The following is an 11,749-nucleotide window of genomic DNA, read 5'->3' as shown; positions in this document are numbered from 1 at the left end:
GCACAAATTTCTAATAGCCATTAAATTTTACAACTTTTATAATTTAGTCCTTTTTGCTTAATTAACTATCGAAACGTTAAAATTTCTTAACAAAACTTTAATACAACCTTGATAACATTCTGTAAACAATTATAAAAATATTTATGGTTCGATTTATAGAAACGAGGTCCCAATACCTCATTTTCTAAAACCACATGACCTTAAGCTCTTACCACTTGAACTTAATTAATCTTTCAAATAGCATAAATTACCATATTGAAAACCTTTTAAAAAACATAATTGACTCGTAAATATTAAATAACAATATTTACGAACTTACTCGTTGAATTGTAGCCTTGAAACCACTATTTTCGACACCATTGAAAAATGGGCTGTTACAAACTATATGGGAAAAAATTTCTAAGTGAAGGAAAAAGAGTACACATATCTATAATACGCAAAATATGTTGCCTCATTAAAAATCTTACCAGGAAAACCTAACGGGACAAAACTTTGGTTAAGGGAAAAAGAGCACAGTGCGTATATACTCCCTCTCATCATGAAAACATCACATAATATCTCATATTCTATGTATTCAATCTTGAATACTAGCTTTTCAAATGACGATTTGAATGTATTTTGTAATGACCCAAAATTCACGGGCATTAGAAAAGTACATTATCGGGCCCCCGTCTTAACAAAATGAGTTCGTAAATAATTATTAGAAATATTTATGAGTCTAGTGGTGTGTTTAATTAGGTTTTAATTAAGTGAATTTAGCTTAATTTAGAGTAATCAGGAAAAAAGACTAAATTGAATAAGGGGTAAAAGTTTAATTATGGATGAAAAGAAAGTAAAAAGGACCAAAATGGCAATTAAGCTGAGGCGGCAAACTTAAGAAAATCTGAGATTTTATTTTAGATTTTTATTTATTTTATACTTATTAAGGTTATTAAAATTATATTATTATATTAGGAAAATAAATTAGAATATGACAAGTGTAAGGTGATAATAATATACAAATGAAATAATAATATCTATACAATTGAAAATAAATAAATAATTACTTTGTATTTAATTAAATAAATATTTATTTGAAAAATTAAGTAAAAGATAATTAGTAATTAAATAATTATATAATGAGATTTTATTTGATAAATGAATCAAATGGTGACAATTGTAGGGTGATGATAGTGTACAAATGTTGTAAAATACATAAATACAATTGTAATATATGTATTGTTTAAGTATAAGATATTTATTATTTATTATGTTTAACTTAAAAAGATATTTAGTAATTAAATAATAATAGTATAAGATTTTATATGATAATTAAATAAAATTAAGACAAATGTATGGTTATGATATTGTACAAATGTACAAAAATATATGTAAACAAATGTATTAATTATAATTGTTATTAAATAGATATTTAATAATTAAAATATAATATAAAGTGAATAATAAAAAGAAACAAAGATGAAACATAAAAGAAAAAGAAAGAAAGTTACAGATAGCAAAACAGGAAAGGAAGAAAGAAAGGAGAAAAAGAAAAGAAAAGGAAAAATTAGGGATTTGAAGCTTTAAGCTTTAAAAGGTAAGTCAATCAAGTCCTTTTCTCTTAATTTTCATGTTTTAAAAACTTTAGAACAAAGTTTTGATAAAATTAAATTGAGGTTTTGGAAGTTTTAAGGCTTTTGAACATAGTTCATGTTGAATAAAAAGATGAATTAGGGATTTATTTGATAGAATTATTGATTAGAATTGATAAAAGGATTAAATTGTAAAGTAAGCTATAAGTTTTATGCTGTAGGGACTTAATTGAGGAAAATTCCAAATTAATGAAATATACTGAAAATTTGGTAGTTAAATTTGAGTTTGGATGAAATTTGAATAGAAGTAGAGTGTGAATTAAATTAGAAAAGTAGATAAATCTAGTTAGGACTAAATTGGAACTAAAATATAAATTGGATAAAAATTCAATTATTATTATAAATTAATGCTGTAATTAATAGTATAATTATTTTAATTTTCGTAGCTAATGTAATATCGGAGACCTCGACAAAGAAGGGAAAAGAGAAGGTTGACGAAGAGTAATTCGAGAATTACGGTTTGTATTTCTATAAACCGAACTTAATATTTAAATTGTTGTTTTTATTATTATATGTGTATGGAAAGATATTAAGGCAAGTATTAGTATTTTGATATTGAACTGAATGTATATGAGTATGTAATTATTGTTAAATGTATATTGAAATGATTAATTACTGTGAATTGAGAAATGAATTGAAATACCCTATTAACTGTATCGAGCTGAGTCGGATATAGTTGGCATGCCATAGGATTGGAAGTGTTCAGGGATACTTCGACCTTGAGTCAATGAGGCATTATAAGTGTCGTACTGTTACTTCGACTTCGAGTCTATGAGGCACCTTGTGTGTCGTACTGTTACTATTACTTCAGTTTAGTCCGATAAGGTATTAAGTACCGTACTACTACTGTTTACTTCGGCAAAACCGATGAGACACTTAGTGCCGTACTGGTGTGTTGGTTGGATCCTTGTATCCGTCTAAGTCTGGATTATGTTAATAGGGGTAAACTATTGCACTGAATGACTGTATTACTGGACTGAATAACTGATTGTTATTGATTGTTTGATACTGAATAACTTATTGTTATTGAATAACAATAAACAAATAATTGTTATTGAAAAATAATGATTGATACTGAGTTTGAAATAAAATAGAACACTGGATTGAAAGGTGAATATTTGAATAGTTATTGAATTTGAGTAGTGTTATATATGTATTTTATAATTATTTAAGTGTTGATTTATAGAAATACCACTGAGTGCATACTCAGCGTACGGTTTGTTTTCGTGCACAGGTTAGGTACAAAAATGACTAACAACTTAGCATCCAAGTCAATCCCGAACTCAAATACGTGGTGATGTATTTTCTCTTTTGAAAATGGCATGTACCTAGGTTTTAATTTGTTGTTATTTTGATATATAAATATTAATGATAAATGATGGTAATGGTTGTTCCATACAATTACATATGTCTTAAACATAGTCTATATCATAGCTTTGGGCCACTTTGTTGAATGATAATTTAAATGAATCAATTAGACATCTTATGTTAGATTGGCATAAACATAAAAATGTTAGAATTTTATATTATTAGTTTGTTATAATTAGAGATATATAAATTCATGAATTGATTTGTTTGGATTGGTCTCGATTTGAATTTGTAGAGGGGTTATATTGAGTGAAAAAAAAAACTAAACAAGTCCCGATTCGATTCTAACACGAGATTTGGACCTCGAGGGTCCATTATAGGGACTTTATAATTAAATCAAGATATGCATGTCATTTATTTTGAATTAATTGTAAATTGTTCGATTGGTCCGGTAATGCTCTGTAACCTTGTTTCTGCGACGGTTTGGGGTTAGGGGGTGTTACATATTTGCTAAGCATTTATATCAAAATTCTTTTGAAAGTCATGAGTATTTTGGGGGAAATACATTTTGATCTCTTCAAATTTTCAATAATAATCATAACAAAATTTAATCATGATCCCTTTATAAAAATACAAATAGGTATTTTGGATCATTTTATAATCCTCTTTCAACTATTATTGACTAAGTCAAATTTACCACATATGTTAAATTATTTCAATTCATATAAATGAACAATTTCCCGATAATTTCAATATGCTTCTGGCATTCTAAATCCTTCAAAGATTTTAATATAAACTTTACTATATAGTGATTCATAAAAGGTTGTAACAACCATTAGACGCAAGTTAAATATTTTATGAACTGTTAGTTTAATAATATATCTAAAGGTTATTCATCCACCACAAAAGAATATTATATCTTTTCATAATCAATGCCACGACTTAGCAAAAAAACTTCATATTTTATTCTGTTTTGCAAAACTACTTGATTTGCACCCTCACTAGATTTATACCTTTAGATATTTGGACTATTAGTCCAAAAACTCCATAAATTTAATTGTACTTGAGTTGCGTCTTTCTATTTTGACCAATTTATTCCATATCTATATTTCTCAATAGATTTATTCAAGATCCTCCTTTTATTTCATTATTTCAATAATAATATTGCATGCAAAACCATTGTCGACCGCTTTAATTATAGGTTCGATATTTTCTCAAATTGACATAACTTATCGACATATCTTATTTTCACTATTTTAATCTTCAGTTTCAGGTACCTGAATCTCTACTGGAGTTTTACTTATTAGTTATGTCTTGGGTCTCTTCTGGAGCACCCGCCTTCACTATATGACTATATAGATTTATTATTTTCTTTTATGAGAATTTTCATATTTGGAACTTGTAATGAGTTATCCTTATTGAACTTTTGGTTCAAATTACTCTCCTCCTAACTCATTATAAGTTATTATTTTTCTTCCCCTAATGTCGGAAAAACTATCAAATCAAAATAGTAATAACAAATCATGTCATAATTGAATCTTCAATACATTTAAAACATATAATAATACAAGGAGACTCGTAATTAATATATATTCCCAACTTTCTTTGAGTATTCACTCATTTTTGTTGTCGTGGAGCAATTGGAACATATGCACATATACAAAAATTTACAGATGAGAAATATTTAGCTCTTGACCAAAAATCAATTATAATGGGGAGTATTTATAACTTATTGGTTTGATGCGTACAACACATAAATCAACATAAACTCATGTTGAAATAAGAAGTTTAGTTATCATAAGTAATGATTTAGATATTAATTAGATGAGTTCAATCAATAATTTCTCTAAACCATTATGCTCATAAATAACAAAATTTTAAAAATGTTTTTCAAACTCAATCAATAAAAGACTGAGATATAAACTCATCAGTATTAACAAGATGAATTGTCTTAATTGCATGATCTAAAATTAATTATTTAAACAAGCAATCTTACAAACGACATGTTACAAGTTGATAACACATATGTGATTATTTTGTAGATGCATCTACAAAAATCATATAATATCAAAACCATCCACATGGTAGATGAATGAGCTCATATTCATTTCAGAAATGCAAGGTATTAAATATCAACTTTAGCTAGTGAGCTTCTAATAATAAATTTTCATTGAGAATAAGAAACAAATGAGAATTCTTTAAATTAAAGAATCTTCTAGTTCTTTAATGAATGTAACACCCCAAACTCGGCCTAGACGTTATGGTCGAATTTGGTGATGTCACATTGAAGTGTTTTTCGTGAAGTATGATATCAGTGAAAACCTTTTTTCATTTTAACCTCCTTGTGTTACCCTAATTATGATTCTAGGATGTGTCGTTCATTTTCCAAAACATGAGTCATTATAAAAAAGTTATTCACATTTAAACGTTATTAGTCTTCAAAACGTCAGTTATTGCAGAAGCTTTTAAATATGTTGCGTATTCGTGGTATTTTTGCTAAAACATTTATCTTTTGAAAACACGATTCTTTCCCTAATGCTAGCAGTTAAAAATTAAAACAATAAAAATCCCAAATTAAAATTGAAGTCCAAAGAGGCCATTATTACAGTAAAATACCCTAAAAAATTAAATCGAAATCATGAAATACTATTTAAAATTAGCTAGGTCGTGCGGCGACTGCTGAATCCTCCATTGCATTGATCCGCCTATGTCTGGGGATTACCTGTACAGTTAAAACAGGAGGGTAGTTTATGAAAACTCAGTGTGTAATCCCATACAAGCAAACAGTCAGAAAATAAGCACAGTCTTGGCCTAAGCCCTTTTTAGTAACAGTGACAATATTATATTAGGCTTTAGCCTATTTCAATACAGAAACAGTCATGTGTTTGGGTCTTGGCCCATTACAGTAACAGTTTAAACAGTATATAAGTTCTACCCATCCAGCCTCTACACTCCATCTTCGTCCAACCCTACACTCCATGTAGGGATATAATCAACCCACCCATCCCTACACTCTAGAAAGTACCGAATGCGGCACTATACAGTAATATGCAATTGGGCTGCCAATAATATAGGCTCAAACCTTTCAGTACAGTTCCTCCGATTAGTATAGAACCCATCCCCATGCAATGCATCATACAATCATGTTATGTCATATCATGGTATCATACATGTATCCAATACAATTCAAATGGCTTGCTAAAATACAATCATACACATATATATACATTATACAGGGGTATAATAGTCTTTCAGCTAATTAGGGGTCTAGATAAGCTTACTGACCTAACAGTAAGTCCACAGTCGACTCGGGTGACCCGTGCAACCTTAGCAATCAAACAGTAAAAATGGGCCCACAGTCCATATTACGGGCCTTTATGGGCCCACACGCTCGTGTGGCCCACACGACCTAAAATGGTCTTGGTCGTGTGGATCACACGACCTGGCCCAATATTTCCAGACGTCAGTGTGGTTCACCCATGGGGCCCACACGGCCCAATTCAGCCCAGCCCATGAAATTGCACATGGCCGACTTCGTCGATCACACGCCCATGTTTAGTCACATGGACTACCACATGACGACGCATTACTTACTCCTGCTTTTGCCGATTTCCATAGTCTAGGTTGTGTTTATACATTTTTTTTGCGAAAGTGCGCAAATAGCTCACGAGCACTCCATACCTACATTTGACTGAACCATTACCAATTAATCTCCTAAACTTTTACTTAATCGAAACACACAAGTTGAACACGGGTTAGACTAATGACAATGTTACCTTCGATCGAGTAAAGAGGGAGATTTCGTTCACTTTAATGCCAATGAAATATCTTTCACTCCTCGAATAGTTCCTAGGCATCAACCGCAATCAGATAACCATATACCAAAAGCACTTACCAACAACAAAGAGACAGATTAAAAGCAAGTCTAGAATACTTACCAGAAACCGAGAGGGAACGCGGACAGTCCCCAAGAGGAGGAAAAGGTTTGGAAATGAAGAAGAGGAAGAGACAGATGGAGAAAAGTGAAAGATTCAGCCTGGAGCAAAGTAGAGAACGCTCGTCCACAACACAATAATAGTAGAAAAAACTGAATAAGTATTCAACAAAGAAGAATTGCCTAACGTGAAAAAAAGAAATGGCAAAACCGAAAGAATAATGGTCTAGCCTAACTCACACTTCACAGAAATTCGGTAAGAATAGAAGAAGAAAAAGAAGATGACCGGCTCTAGAGCAGAGAACAAAACCCAAAACCGACTTGCAAAAAGGGAGCAAAAGAAGAAAAAGAAATGTAAGAAACCGTAGAAGAAAAATTCGGCTAAGAGAGAAAAGTTTTCAGCCAATTTTCAGAGAGAAAAAAAATAGAATAGAATTACAGCCGAAATCCCCCTACATAATTCGGTTCTACCCAAATTCTATTACCCAACTCTCCCTAAAATCACTCCTAAAATCACTCAATCAAATCCCCACTTATCCACATCCATTAACAACCCAAATTCCCCCAAACTCTCCCAAAGAATCGGCCACACATTCCCACACCCCTCAAATTCCAAGAGTTTCAGTCAACTACAAATCTCCTATGGCCAAAATTAAAAATAAATTCCTTGCTCGTGCTAATACTCGAACTCCAAACCTCCTATTCATTAACACTCCTTTTAAACACCAAACCAACAAGCCCATCCTGTCATATCTTTAACAAGATTTATTTATAAATCTACTAACTAAAGCTAAGGGTTTATTCATTAAAAAGCAAAAATTTCCCAAGCCAAGGCTCGAACTTGGAACCACTCCAACACTTCCTAGAACCCTTAACCACTGAAGCAGACATGTATTTGTGTAACAACAACATATAAAAATAATTATAACAGATTTTTGGGCTTTACAATGAATGTCCATATGAATTCTCAATTAATTTCCTCATCATATATGATCCATGATGGTCTAACTGGTCACGCCAAGTAGTAAATGCATTCGTATCAGTAAACTTCTAGTTTACTTTAACATGCATTTCAATCGTACTAATAATACTAATATAAATTGTGACAAATTGATACTTTTACTAACATTCATTTTATTTTGTGTCCACATATAAGTACTATTGTGACATTTACTACTGGAAATGTCTAAATCAATGTGAAGTTTACAATGCCACTAAGTCAACAAAATAAATATAATTTCCAAACAATTATATGCAATATTCGCTTCAGGGAATATGCTAAAATATTCAAATATCTAAATAATAATTATAAAATTTATTATATTTATTGCAGACATTTACTTCAAGAGATGTGCTATAACAGCCCGTTTTTCAGTAGTGTCAAGTATAGTGATTTTTGGACCACAAATTCGACAAGTAAGTTCATATAATTAGTGTCGAAAACATTTTTTAAAAAAAAGGGGAATCGACTTTGTTTGAAAGCGAAGATTAAAACGGGAGTCGCCACCGATCTTTATTAGGTGTGATCGGATCACCTTTATTTTAATAAAACATTTTAGCTTACTAAAACGATATTTTTGGTCTACGAAACTCGAGAGAATGGGTTCGGGAGTCGGTTACGTGTGAGGAAGGATTAGCACCCTCGTCACGCCCACAATTGGTACTGAATTGATTAATTAATGTCTTAGTGTCGAAAGTTGAAAATCGGGACCAAATTTAAAATACGATCCGTTTTTATTAACGCCGATTTTAAAAATGTTTGAATTAGCTCAAAATGACTGTTAAAGACTTCCTCGTCTCGAGATATCGGAGTATCACATCCCGTAAGTTAGGACACAATACCATGAACTCCCGATCGTAAGTTTATCTTTAATTTAAATTGGAATTCCGTGTTTTTTTTTAACTCGAAAGGGTATTTGGCTATTTAGAATCAACTAGAAAACCGAAACCCCATAAGTTAGGGCACAATTTCTCGATGTTCCAAAACGCGAAGCATTGCCTTATTTTGAATTTTTTTTTTGAAATATAACGAGTATGATATTTAACAACGTACATTTATTTTTTTTGAAATAAAATAAAATGATCTAAGTTGGATAAATGTGTTGGGGTTTAATTCATGAGGCGATGATATGAAGTAAAAAAAATATGGTAATGAGCATAGAATAATAATACATGAACACAACATTATACTGAATGAAAACAGAATGCAAAAATACTGAAATAAACAAATTAAAGTACACACAATGGTCATAATCGTACAACATTTATTATTTAAATACTAATATTAACAATCAAAGAAAATGGAATAAAATAAAATAATATAAAGCAATTTCAAGTAGATAATGGTTTAAAATATATAATGTAACAACAATTCAAAACGAATAAATAAAAATAGTCTCAAATAAATAATACATATATAAAAACTTAAAGTAAATAATAATAAAATAGTTTGAAATAAACCGTATATAAAAACTTTAGATAAATAACATACAAAGTAGTTTAAACTACATGATATATGAAAATTTAAAATCCATGATATTTAAGAATTTAAAATAAATAATATATACATAAAAACGTGAAATAAATAATAATTTAAAATAATAAGTAATAAAATCGTTTGAAGTAACTAGTTAAGAAACTATATATACATAATCTAAAATAATATACACTAAAACAATTTGAAATGAATACTATAAATCAACTTTAAATAAATGATACATAAAATAGTTTTAAGAGAACTAATATGTAAAAAATCTAAAATAAATAATATATAAAACTATTTAAAACAAAATATATGTTTTTTAAAAAAATAATAAAAAAGCAAAATATACAAAACAGTTTGATATTAGAGTGATTAAGGGTTGAATTAAAAATAAAACAAAATTAAAGAGATGAATTAGAAAAGTAAATAGGGCCCAAATTGAACGCACGCAAAGAAAGGGGGACCTACTGGGAGAATATCCCACCCCCCATGCGCACTGTTTCACGCAGGACTAAAATGCGACTAGCGCAAAATCCATGAGGTCAGATTAAAAATGCAAAAGAAAGAATAAAAGGGGCCAAATTGAAATCAAGAAGCAAAATAGAAGGACCTGCTGCACAAATAGCCCATTTAGCTTTAAAAACGCGAGGATCCTTCCTCAAATGGGTTGGGTTGAACCGCCCTCCCCCAAAATGACGCCGTTTTGGCATCTGGGGGGAGGGAATGAAACTGTGCCGTTTCATGTATGTTATTTAAACCAAATTTTTTTTAAAAAAAATTATTTTTCAGTGTTTAAAACAAAAATTTCAAAGAACCCCCCATTTTCTCTCAACTTTCCTCTGCTACGGTTTGAAACCCATCATCGCCGGCGCCATGGACTGCCGTTCCCCCCACTATGGACGGTGGTCGGAAGGGCACCAAGCAGGCTTTTCAGCCCCGTTTTTAAGGCACGTTTGAAGGCCATGCCCTCTTAGCTCGGAAACCCGAAAGAAGAAGGCTCCTCCTCCCCTTTTTGAGTCGGTCTCAACGATGGAGAAAAGGGGGGCTCCGACGATGCGACCCGAGGCTCGAGTAAGTCTTCTCCCCCTTTTCTCTTTTATCTTTTTATTTAAAATCGATCTAAAATAGAAAAAAATCGAAAAGAGAAAAAAGACAAAATGAAAATCAACCTTTTTAGCCTCTGTTTTTTTTGCTGTTTTTATTTCTTAATGCGCATAAAAAAAATAAAAAAGGGGATCCTTCGGCTTTTAAAGCCAGATTACAACCTTTTACATCCATTTTTCTTGTCGTGTTGTTATTTGTTTCTTCTATTTGTCGTTTCTTTCTTGTTTTTACTGCCTGCGTGTTTGCTTTGTTTTGCAGGTGTCAGAGGTACGTGGAGGGCCGGTGGTGGCGCGAATGGTGGCCTTGTTGGTGAGGAGCGGCGGCTGAAAGTTTGGTGGCTAGGTTTTTTGTTTGCTGAAAATGTTTAAGATAGTGGGCTAGGATTTGGGCTAGGGCTTTAATTGTTTGGGTCATACATATGTTGTAAATGGACTTAAAATTTGGACTTTTTATTTTGGGTTTTATTTTTGGTTTATTGGTCTGGGCCAAAATTAGCTGTTACAATTAGTATTTAAATTATACAAGTCAATAGTAATTTTTATATTAAATTTTGATACGATGATTTTAAATAATTGAATTAAAAGTTAGCATAAGTGATTTGGTTCAAAAGTTAAGTGGTTATTGAAAACGAGGTATTAGGACCTTGTTTTCGTAATCTAAAGTCATATATATTTTTATTAAATATTTACAGAGTTGTATATATGTGAATTAAAGTTGGGTCCGGTAATTTTGATGATTTATTGCTTAATTGAGGTAAAAGGATTAAATTATAAAAGAGATAAAAGTTAATTACTATAGATTTTAAATAGTAAAAGGATCAAAATGGTAATTAAACCATGGTCAAAAATTCCAAGCGATAGCATGATTAAATCCACTAACTTTTGGGCTATTTGCTCATTAGTCCTATTAAATTGAAAATAAACTAGTTTAGTTAAATTTAAAATAATTGAAGAACTAATTGTGCAATTAAATCCTCCTTAATTGGAAATTATACCATTTGAGTAGATAATGGATGGTCTGCAAGGCTAATTACATGAAATTTTATTGAAATTGTAAGGTTATAATAGTAATTTATGAAATTAGGTAAAATGAAAATAAAACAAAAGCCAAAATTTGCTATCATCTTTTTGTTTCTTCCTTCAAAAGCTGAATGTAACAGTGTTGAGAGGAGAAACCTTCGGCCAAGCCAGGTTTCGTCGATTGAGTAGGTACATCTTGTCTGTTTTTAGTAATTTTTATGTTTTTTAGCTCGTATTAGCTTAATCTAGGTAACTCGGGGATTAATTCATA

General features: G+C 30.8%; 1 long non-coding RNA gene across 1 annotated transcript; it reads left to right on the top strand.

The window, feature by feature from the left end:
• The first annotated feature begins 10,388 nt into the window (after window positions 1-10,388).
• Window positions 10,389-11,068, top strand: LOC128283944 (uncharacterized). The gene is made up of 2 exons (XR_008274268.1): window positions 10,389-10,426; window positions 10,718-11,068. It is a non-coding gene; the product is annotated as an uncharacterized LOC128283944 (long non-coding RNA).
• Window positions 11,069-11,749: the final 681 nt, after the last annotated feature.

The sequence above is a fragment of the Gossypium arboreum genome, chromosome 11 (assembly GCF_025698485.1).
Source record: "Gossypium arboreum isolate Shixiya-1 chromosome 11, ASM2569848v2, whole genome shotgun sequence".
NCBI classification, from domain to species: Eukaryota; Viridiplantae; Streptophyta; class Magnoliopsida; order Malvales; family Malvaceae; genus Gossypium; species Gossypium arboreum.
The sequence above is the reverse complement of the archived record's forward strand: the minus strand, read 5'-3'. Positions and strand labels throughout refer to the sequence as shown.